Raw genomic sequence first — 17,538 nt, 5'->3', positions numbered from 1 at the left:
CTGTGCGGCCCAAGCTAACTTCCTCAGCCTGAGCCAGAGAGGGTCTGGGTACACCCAGCCATCATCATGTTTGCTATCCCCAAGCCCTCTTTCCAAATCCATCTCCTCCCCCATTTCCCTCCCTGCAGGTGTTACGTATTCAGGCCAAGGTTCACAGAAAGCCCTTAGTGATTTGGGGGAATCTGGGTTCTCAGGTGCCCAGAGAGACACCATAAAGGGGGCTGATTTCCAGTGGGTGGGGCCTCAGCACTTTCTGACAAGCAGGTTCTTTGGCAGAATCTCAGACTGGGGAACCAAAATCCCTTGTGACTTGGCTTCATTCTTGAAGTGTTGCCACTACCTCATAGAGTTTTGTGGCCCATTAGATCATCTTGTGTGACACAGGTCAGAAAATATCATCTGACACTTAAATATCTTGCGACTCCGGCTACAACAGTGCTATGCAAATGCCAGGTCTCACTTTTAGGTGACGTAAATAAGAAGCAGACAGCATTATCTCCTGCAAATGTAAACAAACTTGTTTATCTGAGTGATTGGCTGAATGAGAAGAAGGACTGAGTGGACTTATAAGCTCTAAAGTTTTACATTGTTTTATTTTTGAGTACAGTTATGTAACCAAAAAAAATCTACATTTGTAAATTGCGCTTTCACAATAGAGATTGCACTACAATACTAGAGATTATTTTTTGTACATAATTCTACATTTGTAAATTCAACTTTCATGATAAAGAGATTGCACTTGTACTTGTATGAGGTGAATTAAAAAATACAATTCCTTTTGTTTATTACAGTGCAAATATTTGTAATAAAAAATAAATATAAAGTGAGCACTGAACACTTTGTATTCTGTCGTAACTGAAATCAATATATGTGAAAATGTAGAAAACATCCAAAATATTGAAATAAATGGTATTCTATTATTGTTTAATAGATTCGATGTTTTTTAATCACGCAGTTAATTTTTTTAATCTCTTGACAGCCCTGGTTTCTAGGTATTGAATTCATTCATATGCATTTACAAGCTGAGGCCAAAATGTTCAAACCTGGGTGCCTGAGGTTAAGCCCCTAAACCCTGCTACTGAGGCATTTAAATATACATGGCTTGATCGGTACAATGCTGAGCACCTAGTGCTCCCACTAATTTCTGGACGCTCGACTCTCCTTTGTAAATGAAGCCAATTCCGTTTACGTGGCTCAGTTTGAGTTTGGAAGCCCAACTTAGGCACTCTGGTTTGGAAATAGTGGCCTTTCAGTAACTCGGTCATAACAAAGTTGATTGTCTTCAAATTCTTTAGCAGGTTGGAGCTTCTTAGCACAGAGATAAATGGGCTAAGCTACTGTGCCATCCCCAGGGGGTCTGGCAGTGCATCTGCTTGGATTGGTGCCTGCTTTTTAGACTGTGAGCTTCACCGGCTTGGGACAGCTGAGCAGGTACAATCCTGCACCAGTATCTAGAGTGGGGGCTCAATCCTGCATTCTTCGCACATTCCTTGTATTAGTGTCTCCTTTTAAGGCTCGCTGTGGCCTATAATTGTATTAGGTCCCTACTAAAAATGGGTCCCTGACCTTGACTGGATCCTGTGGTGCTACTGCAAAGCAAACAAACCACCATCCAAACCGCCCGGTGAGTTCAGGAAAGCAGGACTGGGCCCTCGGGCTGGAGAAGTTCTGACAGGTACGAAGCTGTCACCTTGCCCTTTAAAATCCAGGCCTCCGGCTGCACCCTGTGTCAGTGCAATCCCAAGCATCACTTCTGTAATCGCTCCTCCCCTCAATAAGAAGGATCAGTGAGTATGAATGGGGAGGCAATTCCACTGTACCAGGCACTGTAAGCAAAGCAGGCACGGAGAGAGAGAGTGAGGCAGGCAGGCAGGCAAGGAGAAGGGTCCATGCTTTAACTCAGACGGGGGCTGTTCATTTACCTGGGACGTTAATCTCTTCTCCAGGCAGCCTGGGCTTCCCTGGAACCTGGACTATTCACTGAGCACCCAAGGCAACTGTGGTTCCATGTATTGCTAAGGTAAGTCAGTAACCAATGCCGGTCTGGGGCTGTACGGTACAGGATGTCTGGATTGTTTGATTCTTAAGGATTTGCTGGAAAGCCTCTTAGAGCTGCTGGTTCCACAGGCGGTAAATACATTAACACTTTCCTGGGTGGCTTGCTTGCTTTTTTGTTTCCCAGCTCTGTCTGAGTCAGCGGTGGCTACTGTTTAATAGTTGTTTGCCTGGTGGAGTTTTCTGCCTGGCTTTGTTGGCGTCATTATGGGCTTTGAATCAGGGGCAGAGCTTTTTCAAAGCAATGCAGACCCACTAAGACACTTCATTTAAAACGTAGGTTCTCATAGGTTATTAACAAGGAAGCTGTCAGGTCACTTGCCAAGCTTGTCATATAGCGCATTCAGGCTTTCTCATCGTAGCTGTTAATATCAGAGCGTTTGCTGATTTCAATTACACCAGGATCATGCTCATGAATCCTCTGTTCTTCTTTTAGACATATCAGTGTCCATAATCTCCTTAGCGGTCCCCACCATGTGAGGCAAAGGAAGGCTTCAGATGGAGTATTTGTGGTAGGGTTGGGCTGCGGGACGCCACACACCTAACGAGTTATTAAACATTCACTGATAAGTGAGTAGGTTCCAGCGTCTGAGTCTAAATCAACTCTGCCTCAAAGTAAAAACTTCGCAAAAATGTTCAGAGCCATATTTGTCCAGGACTCATTGTCCTGCTTTGCCTCTGTAGCAAGGATTAAAAAGCTCTGTCGTTTCCACGCTTCTACTTAATTTAGCTTGGGTCGCTTCATCACAACAAGGAGGCTGAATTCATTGGCGGAGAAGAATGTTGCTTTTCGGGCCGGGGTCCCTACCTGCTGTGCATGGGTGTGAGGGGGGGAGCGCCAGCACTAGCCTCTGGCCAAAGGATGACCAAAGATTCTGCAAATAATGGCACGACCGAGAAAATGGCCTCAGATCCCAAATCATGAACAGACTTGCCAACATTAACGCTTCTGTAGAACGTAGGAATTGGCAGAGTGGATCAGACCGGTGGGTCCATCTCTGTATCCTGTCTCTGATCACGGCCAGTTCTAGTGTTTCACATGGACAATTATAGAATAATATACCATTCGCAGAAACTTCTTCCTAACCCCAGGCAGTTAGCAGTTGGCTTCAGTAAAAAGCCCAAATGGCAAGGCAATTCTGGTTACACTGAGTCCCATGGGGGTAAAATCCTTTGTCTTCTTGGCCCTGTGGCCATTTCAGGTCCTGCGTGCCATGGAAGTAATGTGGCTGTAATGCATGGTGGGTAGGCTGTGGAGATACCGCATAGGAGCACTCTGCATCCCCCTGTCAGTCACAGAGCAATGCTCCCTCTAAAGCCATGTGGACAGAGAGTTTAGAGTTGGGATGGGCCTGTGGATCTGTGACTTCCTGGTTCCCCCTGGCCAAAACCCTCCACAGAGGGAGCTGGCAGAGGCCCAGGCCACTCCTGCAGCCTCCAAGCCACTGGGCCATGCTCATGAGGGAGTGGCTCCGTGGCCCAGTGAGGAGGATTCCGAGCTCGCCCCATGAAAGAGCCTTACTGATCATTCAGGCTTTGGCTGTTTAGTGAAGCTGTTCCATGAAAACATGGTTTCATTCTATCAAGCCTGGCCATATTGGGTTTCAGTTCCAGCCCCGTTTCTGCAGTGAGGGATCCACAGCTTCCCTGGAACAGCTGGAGTGCTCTTAGTCGCATCACAGCTGTGAAGAGGCAGCATGGTCTTGTGGTTAAGGCACTAGACAGGGCCTTAAGAAAGCTGGGTTCTGGTCCTGGCTGTGCCACTGACTCTCTGTGGGACCTTGGGCAAGTCACTTAGTATGTCTACATTGTGCATCAATTCCCCATTTGCAAAATGGAGATAATATTTCCCAACCGGGTAAGGAAAAAACCCTTTAATGATTAAGAGGTGCTTGGGCACTATGGTAACAAGGGCAACTTCAGGACCTAGGTAGCTGGGCGGTCAGGATTGGAATGTTATCACCTGTTGCATGGCAAACTCTGAATTCCACTGATTTTCAAATAGCTTTATCTGAATTGTGTTTATTAGTCATTGTGAGTCCACAATGATAGACTGCTGGTGATCTGGGCTTTTCAGTGGAGGTTATTGACTTTTTCATTTAAAGCGTTTCATTTCACTGTTAGAACAATTGTGCTGTGCCAGGAGCAATTCAGAGAATGCAGAATGAGTTCAATACATAGGATGAGATTTCTCATGTCAGTTCCACAGGGGTAAGTTTGGCGGAACCTCTATCTTCAGTTATTCCAGATTTATACCAGTGGAGCTGAGATCAGAATCTGCTCCATACGTACAACACCCTTTCCCTGCCCCCCCAGCCCCCATATTATTTCTAATTAATTTGCCCGTTATGGCTCTGGGCAAGATATATCGATCACTTTTTGTTTTCCCTGGACCAGCTGTTTGTGTCCAGTGTCTCTGTCTCATGCTTGCTAACTTGTGATTTCACAATCCTTGGGTTACCATGGAAAGGATTATTCTGTGATTAATGAAGGTATTGCCAGCTCACAGGTTAGCAAAGCCTTTCCTGGAGCTGCAGACAACGGCTTCAGAGCCCTGCAGAAGGGGGGAGGGGGGGCAGAATCAGGAGAAACTACTACTGGCTCTCTTAGGTGGAAGCACAGCTGATTTGTCTTACTTGACGTAGCATTGTCAGATTGTAATTGCTGTGCATTAATGGGACTGGCTCCCTTTGACTGCGGTAGGAGACAGCCATATGCAATGATCTGTTTGTGGGCGAGCCAGGCTGTGCTCCCTGCTTTCCAGGTACGGGAGAGGGAACAGGGCAATCAGAGGCACCCCGTGAGGAAGGAGACAGGACCTTAGTTGCTCTTAAAGGCAGGCAAGGATTCAGCAGCAGATCTTAACTCCTAACTGACCAGCAGCACAAGCAGGGGGCATGTCACCCCAGATCACCAGAGCAAGATGTTAGTGGGCCTGTCTCTGTGCTGTGTCTGTGTTGATTCTGGGCTGCTCTGGGGGGCCCAAACGGTCCCTGGAATAAGTTAGAGCAACTCTCTAGCAGCTCTAATTTACAACAGTTCACCCCGAGCTGCATATAGGCTGTGACGCCCACATGGTGCCCTCAGCCAGCCTTGTGAGGGGGTCCCTTCTGAGACTTCCAACGGCCCTATGCTGTGCCTGTAATGGGGAACGTCTCCCAGCCCGTTGTGGTTCCTTTACAGTCTTCATACACTACTCCAGGGGCCGGAGCGAGAGACAGAGTCTGTCCCAGAAGCTCCCTCTGTGGCTGTGTGTCCAGACTGGCCTGAGGCTGGCCTTTGTGGTAGGGGCTCACAGATCGTTCATGTAGTTTGGTAAAGGCGCCTGCAGAAGTCTATAAACAAAGAATGCAATGTAAACCCCATCTGCCGTCATGTTGGGAGCAGCTGATGGATGCTCTGTCAAGCCAGGTGTAATGCGAGGACATAATTTCCTCCCTGACACACGCTTGATTGCCAAGTCCTGCCAAAGAGGACATTTAAGGAGGTGCAGTAATCCAGCCTGCAGGCTACGTAGCCCGGGCTGCTGAGTGAGCTTTTGTCACAGCTGAAGCTGAGCCTAGGAGGAGAAGAGGTGTTTGGGATACAGCAATATGAATCTGTTTGTTTGTTTCTCAAGCCAGACACTGACAATTGCAAGTGTTTGGGGGACATGTCACGCGGTTGAGAGCAACCGGTGATGTGGGCCCATATGGTTGGGTTTAGCTTGAAAAATGTTGAAGAGTCAGATCTCCATTAAGGGAGGAGTTGAGCCATGATCAGGGAAATCAGCTGATTCAGATGAATTGACTGGTGGGCATTTTGGTTGTGGCTCTTAGGTTCTGGCTACACTAAGGGTATGTCTACACTACCTGCCGGATCGGCAGGTAGCAATCGATCTATCGGGGATTGATTTATCCTGTGTAATGTAGTTGCGATAAGTCAATCCCCGATTGCTCTCCTGTCGACTGCTGAACTCCAGCTCGGCGAGAGGCAGAAGCAAAGTCAACAGGGGAGCCGCGGCTGTCAATCCCGCACCGCGAGGATGCAAAGTAAGTAATTTTAATTTGATCTAAGATATGTCGACTTCAGCTACGCTATTCTCATAGCTGAAGTTGTGTATCTTAGATTGATTCCCCCCCGCCCCAGCGTAGACCAGGCCTAAAAATGTAACAGCATCACGGCTGCAATGCAGACACTCCCTGAAGCGACAGGAGGGGTTCCCCCATCGTTCAGTGGTTCCTGCGGACCACTTGCAGCCCAATCAGCACACAGCTGTGGCCCCTGTGACATCCTGAGGGCCATCCAAGTAGTATCTGTATTGTGTGGATGCGGCCCACATCACACAGAGAGCTGGCTATGTGGCCCTCACTGATAAATAGATGGAGAACCCCTGCAGCTAATCCACCTCCCCGGGAAGGGGAAGCTAGGGTAACAGGAGAATTCTTCTGTCAACCTCGCGCTGTCTACACTGGGGGTTAGGTTGGCTTAGCTACGTCTCTTGTGGGGGGGGGGTGGATGTACACCCCTGAGAGATGTAGCTATGCCAGTGAACGTTTCCGGTGTAGATGAGTCCTCAGGAGAGAGGTCAAGGGCTGATTGGGCCATGGGGACTGAATTACCCTCTCACCCTTGGAGATAATCCCTCCAGATTGAGATTGAGGGGAAAGCTGTTCTGCCACCACCCTTGTTGTGTCTGTTCTGTGTGGGGAGAGGATGTCGGTTTCCAGAGCAGCAAACTGAGCACCTCCCACCAGTACTAAGCTCACGAATAAGAAAAGGGTAACCTTACCGCTCAGGTTAGTAACAGGGCAGTGGAAAAGTGGGAGGAGCAAACTTGGGTGTCGCAGGCACAAATGTGATAGTTCAACTCCGATTTAGAAATTAGATTGTAAAGTCTGCAGGGCAGGGACTGTCTCGGACTATGTCACTACACCACAGTACCAATCATTATTAAGGATGCTAATAAAACCTACCTTTTAGGGGGAATCTTTGAATGTTGGAAAGAACAGGACTAGGAACAGAGCAGCTACTTAAAACAGGTCTGATTTAAGCACCTAAGGCAGCTATCGATCCAGCGGGGGTAGATTTATCGCGGTTAATCTAGACATGATAAATCGACCCTGGAGCGCTCTCCCGTCGACACCTGTATTCCACCGCTGCAAAAGGGGCAAGCAGAGTCGATGGGGGAGTGGCAGCAGTCAACTCACTGCAGTGAAGGCACCACGGTGAATAGGTCTAAGTACGTCAACTTCAGCTGTGTTATTCACGTAGCTGAAGTTGCGTAACTTAGATTGATCAGCCCCTTAGTGTAGATCAGGCCTATTTTAAACTTGGCTTGGTTTTTATTTATTTATTTATTACTTTCTGTCTCGTCCACTGACTTGTGACAAATCACTATGTGTCCGATTCCCCTCCCACCCTTGTCATTAGACTATATGCTCATCAGGGCATGGACTGGCTCTTCCTGTGTGTCCATTCAGCACCTAGCACATTGAGGCCCTTGGGTGCTATCACAATACAAATAATAAACTGAATCAGAACTTTTTAATGCTTCGGAGCCCCTGCAGCTCCTGTTAAAGTCAGAGGAAAAATCAGACAGTTACATAGGCTCCTAAATAAGGATTTGAGTTCTTAAAGTTAAGCACCTAAGTTTGAAAATTTTGGCTGTAATATCTCAGTGTCTCAACTTGTACACGCCTAGCACAATGGGATACCGGGCAATGACTGGGGCTCCTACTTCATAGCACAGTACAGTTCATAAATAATAATAATATCTGCCAAGAGTCACGTGAGGATCAGTTCATTCATGTTAGCAAAGGGCTTGAGATGAAGGATACGTAGAAAAGCAAAGTCTTCGTTATTACTGTTGGGCTAAATCTGAGATCCTTGTGTTTTTACAGAGTCCTCGCTCAAACCAAACTCCTACTGAAGTCACTAGAGTCTTGACTGAGGAAACACTGAATAGGTCTTCAAGTTATGACCCATTATTAATCCTGATCTGTTCTTTTCACCTGGGAGCAGATCCAAAGCCCACTGAAAGCAGGGGCGAGTCTCCTGTTAATTTCAGTGGGCTTTGGATAGAGTTGCCAGCTGTCCAGCTTTTCCCAGGATCCTTCTTTATTGGGGGTGGCTGTCTGGGAAGTCTGTGCGGGTGTTCAGTTCACACTCCCAGCTGCTCAGATTTGTGGGCTCAGGATGTCCTGGGTTTTTGTCCCTCAGAGGAGGCATCCCTGGCTTTGGATCAGGCCCTTGGAGGTGAGAGAAGTCAGGGAGGTGGATTGGATTGTACTGATGAGTTAAGCAAAGATTTTCACGCAGAGGAAAACCTTTCAAGATGAAACATTGTCTGCTAAGGGCTTGACTCTGATACTGGTACCCAGGCTGAAATCAGCGGGGCTACACGGAGTCTGGTGCTACTCAGTGTAAAGATGGCAATGTCAGTGATAGAGTTAGCGATCTATCTATTAGTCTGCTGCTGGATGAAGCAGAAAGAGAAGCTAAGCTGCAGTGGACTCCTTACTGAAGGCATTGTGGTCCAGGGCTCAGGCTGGGGAGTCAACAAGAGACATGGGTTCTCTGACGCAGTTGTGGAACAGACCAATATCATTTTGGGGTGTATTCACAGGAGTGTTGTAGGTAAGCCACGGGTGGTAATTGTCCCTCTCTGCTCAGCACGGGGGAAGCCTCAGCTGGAGCACTGGGTCCAGTTTTGGGTGCTACACTTCAGGAAAGATGTGGACAAATTGGAGTGAGTCCAGGGAAGAGCAACAAAAATGATAAAAGGTTTGGAAAATCTCACCAATAAGGAAAGGTTAAAAAACTGGACATGCTGAGGAAAGAAGCCGGAGGGGGGACATGATAACAGTCTTCAAACATTAAGGGCTGGTATAAAGAGGATGATTACAGAGATCAATTGTTCTCCATGTCCACCGATGGTAGGACAAGACATAAGGGGCTTAATCTTCAGCAAGAGGGATTTAGGTTAGATACTAGGAAAAACTGTCTAACCATAAAGGTAGTTAAGACCTGGAATAGGCTTGGAAGGGAGGTTGTGGAATCCCCATCACTGGAGGCTTTTAACAGGTTGGACTAATACCTGTCAGGGATGGTCTACGTATACATGGTCCTGCCTCAGTGTAGGGGGCTGGACTAGACAACTTCTTGATTTCCCTTTCCAGCCTACATTTTAATTATGCTACTCCTTGCTCTGCCATTGCTATCCTGTGTGACCATAGCTATGTCACTTATCCCAGCTGTGATCCAATCTAAGAAATGGGGCTAATACTATTTACCTCCTCTGTAAAGTGTTTTGAGATTTACAAATGAAAAGCACAGCCTACGAGCAAGGTGGTGTTACTGTTAAAACACAACTAGGGAGCGTGCAAGACCCTCTCCGTAACAAATGACAAACTAAATTGCAGCAGAAAGAGGAATTATGATTTTGTGGTCAGGGCCAGCTCCAGCTTTTTTGCCTCCCCAAGCGGAAAAAAAAAAGAGAAAGAGAGAGAAAAAAGAAAAACCCTATTTAGCTGCTACCAAAGTGCTGCCAAGGACTAGAGGTGGAGCGATTGAGCTGCTGCCAAAGTGGAAGAGAGGAACTGAAGGACCTGCCGCCACAGACCTGGATCTGCCGCCCCAATAACGGACAGAATGCTGCCCCTTTCTATTGGCCGCCCCAAGCACCTGCTTCCTTCACTAGTACCTGGAGTCGGCCCTGCTTGTGGTTAAGACACTGACGTGGGGCTAAGATCTGGGTTCAGTTCCTAGTTCTGGCATACACTCTCTGGGTAACTTTGGGCAAGTCAGCTTGATCTCTCTGTGCCTCAATTCTCTCTCTCTGCAATAAGGACTATACTCCTTTAGCTCTCCCACTCCTCGTCTATTTAGACTGTAAGCTCTCTGGAGCAAGATCTGTCTCTTACTACGTCTCATATATTTTGTAAGGCCGTATGGAACCACTAGATCAGTTAGTCTGACCTTCTGTATGTTACAGGCCACTAGACTTAACCTTCTCACTCCTGGACTGAGCCCAAAGAGTTGTGTTTGACTGACACACCTAGTCCAGAAAGACGTCCTGTCTAGCTCTGAAGACATCAAGGGATGGAGAATTCATCACTTCCCTGGGTGGTTTGTTCCTATGGATAATCATCCTCATTGTTAAAAATGTCTTAGTTCTAATTTGTATTAGTCTGGCTTTTACCTCCACCCATTGGTTCTTGTTTTCCCTTTCTCCACTTGCCTACAGAGCCCTTTACTATCCTTTTGCCTGCATAGTGCCTAGCACAATGGGGCCTTGATCTGAGTTGGGATCTTTACATTCTGCCATAAATAACAGGTGAAACAGATCAGAAATACCAGCTGGCTCCAACAGCAAGGGAAGCATATTGCCCAGATCGGTTCAGCCTGCCAGACTGCTTTCTGCTGAAAGGAGGCCTGGCTGCATTGTGAAATGAGACGTCATTTGATTAATTTTGTTGCTGTTGCAAAGACATGGTCGCTGTCAGAGGTCTGAGTACAAAAGGCAATTACCCTCCCTTGGAGGTTCTGCCTGTTTCAGGGCAACAAGCATGTATCGGATGGCCCAGCAGTGCATTGTTATGCTCTGGCTATGCAGAAGCACGGGAAGGGAGGAAAGGTTGGGTCTTTTGTTCCAGCCCTCTGTCTGCTGTGGCATGTCAAATAGATTGAATGCAGGGCAAGTTGATTGACCTTACTGGAGGCAGTTTAAATATTGATGCTGGATTCCTGATGAGTCTCAGATGAATACATGCCTGTTAAGCATTGATTTTTGTGTGCATTTCCAAAGGGGGCTTTGTCCTGTCTTATTTGCTGCTGGACATACTGTAGCAGGCCTGGGGGATTCATCCATCTGTCTGCGTTGTGCTTTGCACTGCTACTCATCACTGTGGTATCTGAGCCCCTTCCGTTGTACCACTTGGTAAAGGTCATCGCTTACTAGAGAGCACGCTAGATTGCCTTTTAGGGGACCTGGATTCAACTCCCCCCTCAGCTACAGACTTCTGGGTCTCGACTTGGGAATGACACTTATATTAATCTGTTCCTCAGTTTCGTTAGCTGCAATAGTAAATGGATAATAGTAAATCCATTAATGATTGTGAGGTGCCCAGAAATTACAGTGATAAGGGCCATATAAGTACATAAGTAATGGAGTTTCTGCTCCTTTTGTGGACTACAGAAAACTCTTTTGGGGTTAGGTATTCTGGATCTGTGCTTGTTGTTAATGTCACACTTCTGCTACAGTCCTGATTTGCCTCTTTGGGACAAACACAGTGCAGGTGTAAGAGGTTGCAACTCCATTGACTCTGATAGGGACTGACTTTCATTAGCTCAGCACTACTGAAAATCAGGCCCCTTTTGGCTAGGGTCTGAGATCTGGATTGAAGCAGGAAGCGCCGTGAGGGAAAGATGTGCTGGCCACCACTTCCCACAGCCCCCATTGGCCTGGAGCAATGAACTGTGGCCAGTCGGAGCCACGATTGGCTGAACCTGCGGACACGACAGATAAACAAACTGCCCCGGCCTGCCAGGATGCTTACCCTGGTGGGCTGCATGCCAAAGGTTGCCGATCCCTGCTCTAAACCATGGGCTGGCTGCAATGGCCCACAAGGGTCCAGCCAGCAGCCAGTGATTGCTGGAGCACAGTGAACTCTGGCAATGCCTCTAATAGTTTTAGCTTCTTGGGGATTCCCCTGTTGGCCATTTAACATAGCTCTGCACAGGCGTAGGCTTCCTCATTTCCCTGGGGGCGCTCGACCCCTGCTCTGCACCAGGCCCTGCTATCCACTCCACCCCTTCCCTCAAGACCCCCTTTTGCCCTGTCTCTTCGCACTCCTACTCCACCCTGCCCCATCTCTTCCCTTCCCATTCTGCCCCCTCCCCCAAGCGCACCACACCCTTGCTCCATGCCTCCCTCCAGTGCCTCCTGCCCGCTGCTGAACAGTTGATCATGGTGGGTGAGAGGCACTGGGAAGGAGGTGGAGGAGCTGATTGGCAGGGCCTGGTGGCAGGCAGGAGGCCCTGGGAGTGAGGGGGAGAAGCTGATCAGCGGGGCTGCCAGTGGGTGCTGAGCACCTACTACTTTTTTCCTGTAGGGCTCAGGATCGAGTCTTCAGAATCATCGCGATTATTATTTTAAAATAAGCAATAGCTGGTGACACACACTGAAGGCTGGACTGCAGTGTAATTTACAAGAACTGTGCCCAAGTCTCAATACAGCTAGAGGATGGAGGTATGTGGACCTAGAGCAATGGGGAACATTGCATTTCCTCAGTTACAAATAAACTATTTTACTGGAGGTGCTCAGGTGCAATGGTGATACAGACCACGTAAGAACTAGCTAGCTCAGAAGAAAGCTACACATTTATCATAAAAATAATGGCACCGCCCAGAGCACAGACCAGAGCTGGGCCACCTGGACTAGCTTTGACAGAAGCTACGTGCTATTCAGCTGGGCTAGGGCCTGGCCTGTCATCACCTCTCTTGCTCTCCACCTGCTGCTGGGTGCAGTCCTGTCTAACTGGCAGTGGCTGGCTGGAAACTGAGGCTTTCAGAGCATTTCTCTAGCTCCAGGCCTGCATTGCTGGTTTTCTGTCTAGCCATCAGAATTTCCTTTCAAGTGTCCACCATGGGCCACGCTTCCTGCTGCTGCTGGCTGAAGCCAAGACTCAGGTGGGCTGAGACTCCTCTCTGCCTGATTGCTGGGGGAGAATGGGAAGAGCATGATTCAAACAGTCAGGAGAAAGTAGTGCTGGTCAGCAGCTGGGCCATTCATCGACCCCACTTGGGCTGGTGTGAGAAAAGGGGCACCTGTGAGCTTTAAGACCATACGCTCACTGGCATTTTTCCTTTGTTTTTTATTCCTTTGCATCCTATCTCCAAAAATGTCAACAACCCACTCTTCTTAGCTTCCTAGGTTCATCAGGCCAGATGTTTAAGGGGGGTAAATCAGTGTAGCTCCATTGGAACTATGCCAGTTTACAGATCCCTGAGGATCTGGCCCAATGACTTTAAGGACATTATGATCATGTGGTTTAGTTGAAGTGTCTCCTGTTGGTGCTTCTAAATCTATGAGTCTATGAGTCTATATATCTGACTTGTGGGGCCCACTTTTCAGGAGAGCTCAGGGCCAGACTTTCAAGTGCTCAGCACCCATAACTTGGGGGCAGACTTTCAAATGAACTCAGTTCTCATTTGGGCATCTAAATGAAAAACAGATTTTCAAAAGCTCTCAGCATCCCTGTGCACCCAAATCTGGCCCCAATTTTGAGTGCTGGGCTCGTCTGGAAATCCTATAGAGGCCTACTTGGTGTGCTGCTCTGTCCCGCTCTGACTGCACCTAGACCATCTGCGAGATACCTGAGTCTGCTACAGCCTTGGTATGTGCCAGCTGGCATTTAGTTCATGCGGCAGAGACTCACACTAAGCTTCATAGGTTTGATCCCACCACCCTGGATGACTAGGGTCTGTTGGCATTACAAGGGCATCACCCCTACATCTCTTGGTCACTTCCTATCTCTCCAGTACACTGCACCCCTCTGTACTGACATTCCAGTTATGTGACTTGTTCCACTGCGTATCAGTAATCACCACCACATCAGAGCCTCCATTGCACACCTGCTTCTGTTTTTACTTCCTTTGAGCTATTTCAGTGAAAAGCATAGCTGTATAGCAATGCAGAGTGTTAGTATCTCTACTGCAGCTTGCAAGAATTAAATGTACCAAAGCCTTACTGGTCATAAGGTCAGGAGCATGCTAAGTAACCTAGATTTTAAAACTCAAGGTAAATATAATTTGTTTGGTTGGTGAGTAGCCTACAGCATTTGTTCTTGAGAGCCTAGCAACCCTGACAGTGTCCACAATATAATTCTTCTACGTATGAGTGGCATTCACACTCACAGCAGTAATGTGCAGTGTTAATATCTATTTGCCACCACGGCACTTTGCACAGACCGGAACATCTGCCTAAACTGCAGGATGGGTGTAGCCTTATTCACTGGCATTACTGTGAGTCTTGTCAGTATCACTTCCCCTTGCAATATCTATGGCCTTGTCTGTACACACAAGTTGCCCTGGTTTAACGAAAATCCGTTTAGATGTCATACGTACATTGCAATTTTTGTTTTAAATTAACTCCGGTGGGGGAAGGGCTAGCAGCCATTTCTCCAGCTTTCTTTTGGCACTGTGTGTGCGCATCGTGTGTGTGTGTGGTGTGTGTGTAATAAGAATGGAAATATCTCTCTTTGAAAGTGTATGTGCAACCTCATCCACCTGATGCTTGAATGTGTACTTGGAATGTGGCAGGGCTGCTACTCCACGCTGCCTGTTCCACTGTAATTAGAGCAGGGCAAAATGCTGCAGCCAAAACTTCCCCCATCCACAAATGCAGATTCAGGTCAAATGAAACGTTTCACTAATTCATGTTAATTTTGGTGAATTGCTTCAGTTGAAGAAAAACACGAGAAATGTCAAAACGGTTCATTTCTAACATTTCTGTAATGCAGCGGGTTGATTTGGGGGGCTGGAGTCACAATGCAACTTATGTACCATTCACAAAATCATGGTGGCCATGTTGTCACCCTTATGCCCAATAGCCCTGTGGTTGGACACTCACCTGGGAGGTGGAAGACCCAAGTGCCGATAACCACACTGGACCAGGGACTTGTACCCAGGCATCCTGTATCTCAGGTGACTGCCCTAACCACAGGGCTGTTGGTTAGTCTGGACTGGGGATGCTCTCAATCTCTCCCACGGAAGCTGGCCAACTTTGTATTAAATAGTCACTGGGCCAGAGAATGAGGATGCCCTATAGTCTAGTGCTTGGAGCAGTAACCTGAGAGGAGGGACACTTGGGTAGAAAGGGGGCACTCCCATTCTTGTTTTGTGAATGCTGTCTGAGTCCTCTTGTGAATCTAGCCCTTCATTTTGTTTGCTCTTATTTAAAACCAGCTAACCAGGTCCAAAAATGAAACAAAACATTTTGTTTGACCCCAAACTATTATTTTTTTCTGACATTTTGATTTGCCAAACATTTCTGTTTTGGCTTGATCCAAAATCATTTGTTTTACCCTGTAGTGTTTCAAAACTGCCAGCGGACTGGAAAATCAATTGTTTGCACAGCTCTAATTGCAATACATGGGTGTGGGGCCTGTGATCATGTCTCCCTCTTGTGGTTTGCCCGATTGATTAGAAGCCCGTTGCTTTCTCCTTCGTAAAGGATGTCTCCTTCCGCTCTAACGGCAGCGGTCTATGTTTTCTTGTGTTGGAGAACCTGGATTTAATTCCTGTGAGATAACAGTGGTGTCTATATTGTAGCCAGGCTGGGCCCTTCATTCCCACCGCCCCTTTCCAGCCTGGGTGCTGCAGGGGTGGAGGGGAAAAACAGAGGAGCTGCCCTGAGCGGCTTGGCTCTTTAGCTTTGCTTTCTACTCCTGTGAGAATGGCTTCAAGTTGCTGAAGAGAGAGAAGGAGAAAGAGCTCTTCCTACACCACCTCTGATTGGTTTCTCAGTCCCAGGAGGGGAGTAAATGAGGCAAGCAGCCAATCAGAAGATTCAAATTCACAAAAATCTGGAGCTTCTTCCATCATCATGACACTGTCTCCAGTCCAGTAAACCATCCCTCATAAAAATATAATGAGGGTTGGCTTCTCTGAGTGCTTAAAGTGTGAGAGTGTTTTGGGAACCCGCCACAGGCTAGAGCCTTTCAAAAGTTCCCGGGGCTTTAAAAAAGGAAGGACATGTCCCTGTGTACCTGGCCGCTGGGCAGCAGTGATGAGAGCAGTTATGGTGGGACATTGTGGGACACCTCCTAGGGGCCACTTAGGTCAACATAAGCAATGAAGAGTCTACACTGACACTATCGCCCTAGCAATGTCGACGTAAGCGTTACGCCTCTAGCTGAGGTGGATTTATTAGGTCAACTTAGCAGGTGAGTTAAAGGGGTAGGAGGAATATTGTGGTGCGTTCACCTTCATAGTTAGGTCAACTTAAAATGCCTTAACTCTGTAGTGTAGACCTAAGTTCCCTGTAAGCTGCGTGGGTACACGGCAGTCTATCGAGTGCCATGCAGGTGCTCAGGGCTGTGGGGGGAGAGATTCCTCTGCCCCAGCCCCAACCCAGCCTGGCCCTGACTTGCCATGGCCAGGGGAGAGGTGCCCCTTCCATGGCCCCAACCCAGCCCCTGCACAGACCTGCCACAGCTGTGGGAGAGGCACCTATCCCGCAGCCCCAGCCCCAGAGCTGCTGTGGGAAGAGAGAGCTTGGGGAGTCCTCTCTCTCTGCTGTAGCCCTGATGCAGCCTGCACCCTAAACCCCTCATTCCCAGCCCCACTCCAGAGCCTGACCCCCAGCTGGAGCCTGCATCTCCACACACCTCCCAACCCTCTGCCCCAGCCCTGAACCCCTCATCCCCGGCCCCACCCCGGAGCCCTCATCCACTGCACCCCAACCCTCTGCCCCAGCCCTGAACCCCCTCTCACACTCCGAATCCCTCAGCCCCACCCCCCACCATATGAATTTTGTGATGTGCACCAATATGGAGGAGATGTGTCACCTCCATATTGGTGCACATCACAAAATTCATTGTGCACATGGTGGGAAACATTAGAGGGAACACTGGTGTAGATCAAGATTTAAGCTATATCTACACCAGCGTTTTTGTCGGCAACACTTTTGTCAGTTCTGGGACGTGAAAAAAAACACCCCCTGACTGACATAAGTTTCACCGACAAAAGCGTCAGTGTGGACAGCGCTACATCAGCAGGCGAGCGTCTCTCGCCAACATAGAGTGGCTACACAGAAGACCTTACAGCGACACATCTGCAGGAGTACAACTGTGCCGCTGGAAGATCCGTAGTGCAGACATGGCCTTAGTAATCTTTGCCCCTCTGAATCCAAGAAGCATAAAGATCCTATTTCTTCTTGTCAGGGATTTTTATTCCGTTCCCTCAGCATTCCAGCTGATAAGATGAGTCCTTGTGTACATCTCCTCTTCATGGGCGTGGGGGGAGCCATGAACAAAGTCTTTGTCCTTTGATGTTTCACAATGGCTCATTTGGTTTCAGTGGGCCTTCTTGTGTTCAGGACCAAACACCTGCTGTAGGAAGCCAGCCTTTACCTTAATGAATGCTTCTTTCCTGTTTGGTGAGTTATGCAGTTACAGAGGTTTACAGTGCAAACACTTAGGCCAGGTCTACCTTACACACTTACTTTGGTATAACTGTGCAGGGCTGTCCCTAGCTATTCTGGGGCCCTACGCAGCCCCCTGCAGGCAGTGTGTGGGGGACCCAGGCCTCCATGGGAGGGGGGACTGGTTTGGGGGGTAGGAGGAACCCCCAACACTCACCGGTGGCGCAACAGGGACTGGGTCGCTACACTTCCCACAGCCGGTGAGTGTAGGCCCAGCCCTGCAGCAGTCCTCAGGGGAGTGGGGGTGAAGCAGGGGTGTGGCGGGAGCAGAGCAAGGCAGGGGCTTTGGGGAAGGG

At 48.3% G+C, this 17,538-nt stretch overlaps 1 protein-coding gene across 2 annotated transcripts in view; it reads left to right on the top strand.

The window, feature by feature from the left end:
* The first annotated feature begins 1,828 nt into the window (after positions 1-1,828).
* Positions 1,829-17,538, top strand: part of MYO7A (myosin VIIA) — a 188,876-nt gene continuing 173,166 nt past the window's right edge. For both annotated transcript variants that reach the window (XM_032771522.2, XM_032771520.2), the window contains exon 1: positions 1,829-2,020. The gene's annotated coding sequence lies outside the window, so the exon portion shown is untranslated. The remainder of the gene's footprint in view (positions 2,021-17,538) is intronic.

Source organism: Chelonoidis abingdonii, chromosome 1 (assembly GCF_003597395.2).
Source record: "Chelonoidis abingdonii isolate Lonesome George chromosome 1, CheloAbing_2.0, whole genome shotgun sequence".
In the NCBI taxonomy this organism is placed as follows: Eukaryota; Metazoa; Chordata; order Testudines; family Testudinidae; genus Chelonoidis; species Chelonoidis abingdonii.
This window is presented reverse-complemented; position numbering and strand designations above follow the sequence as displayed.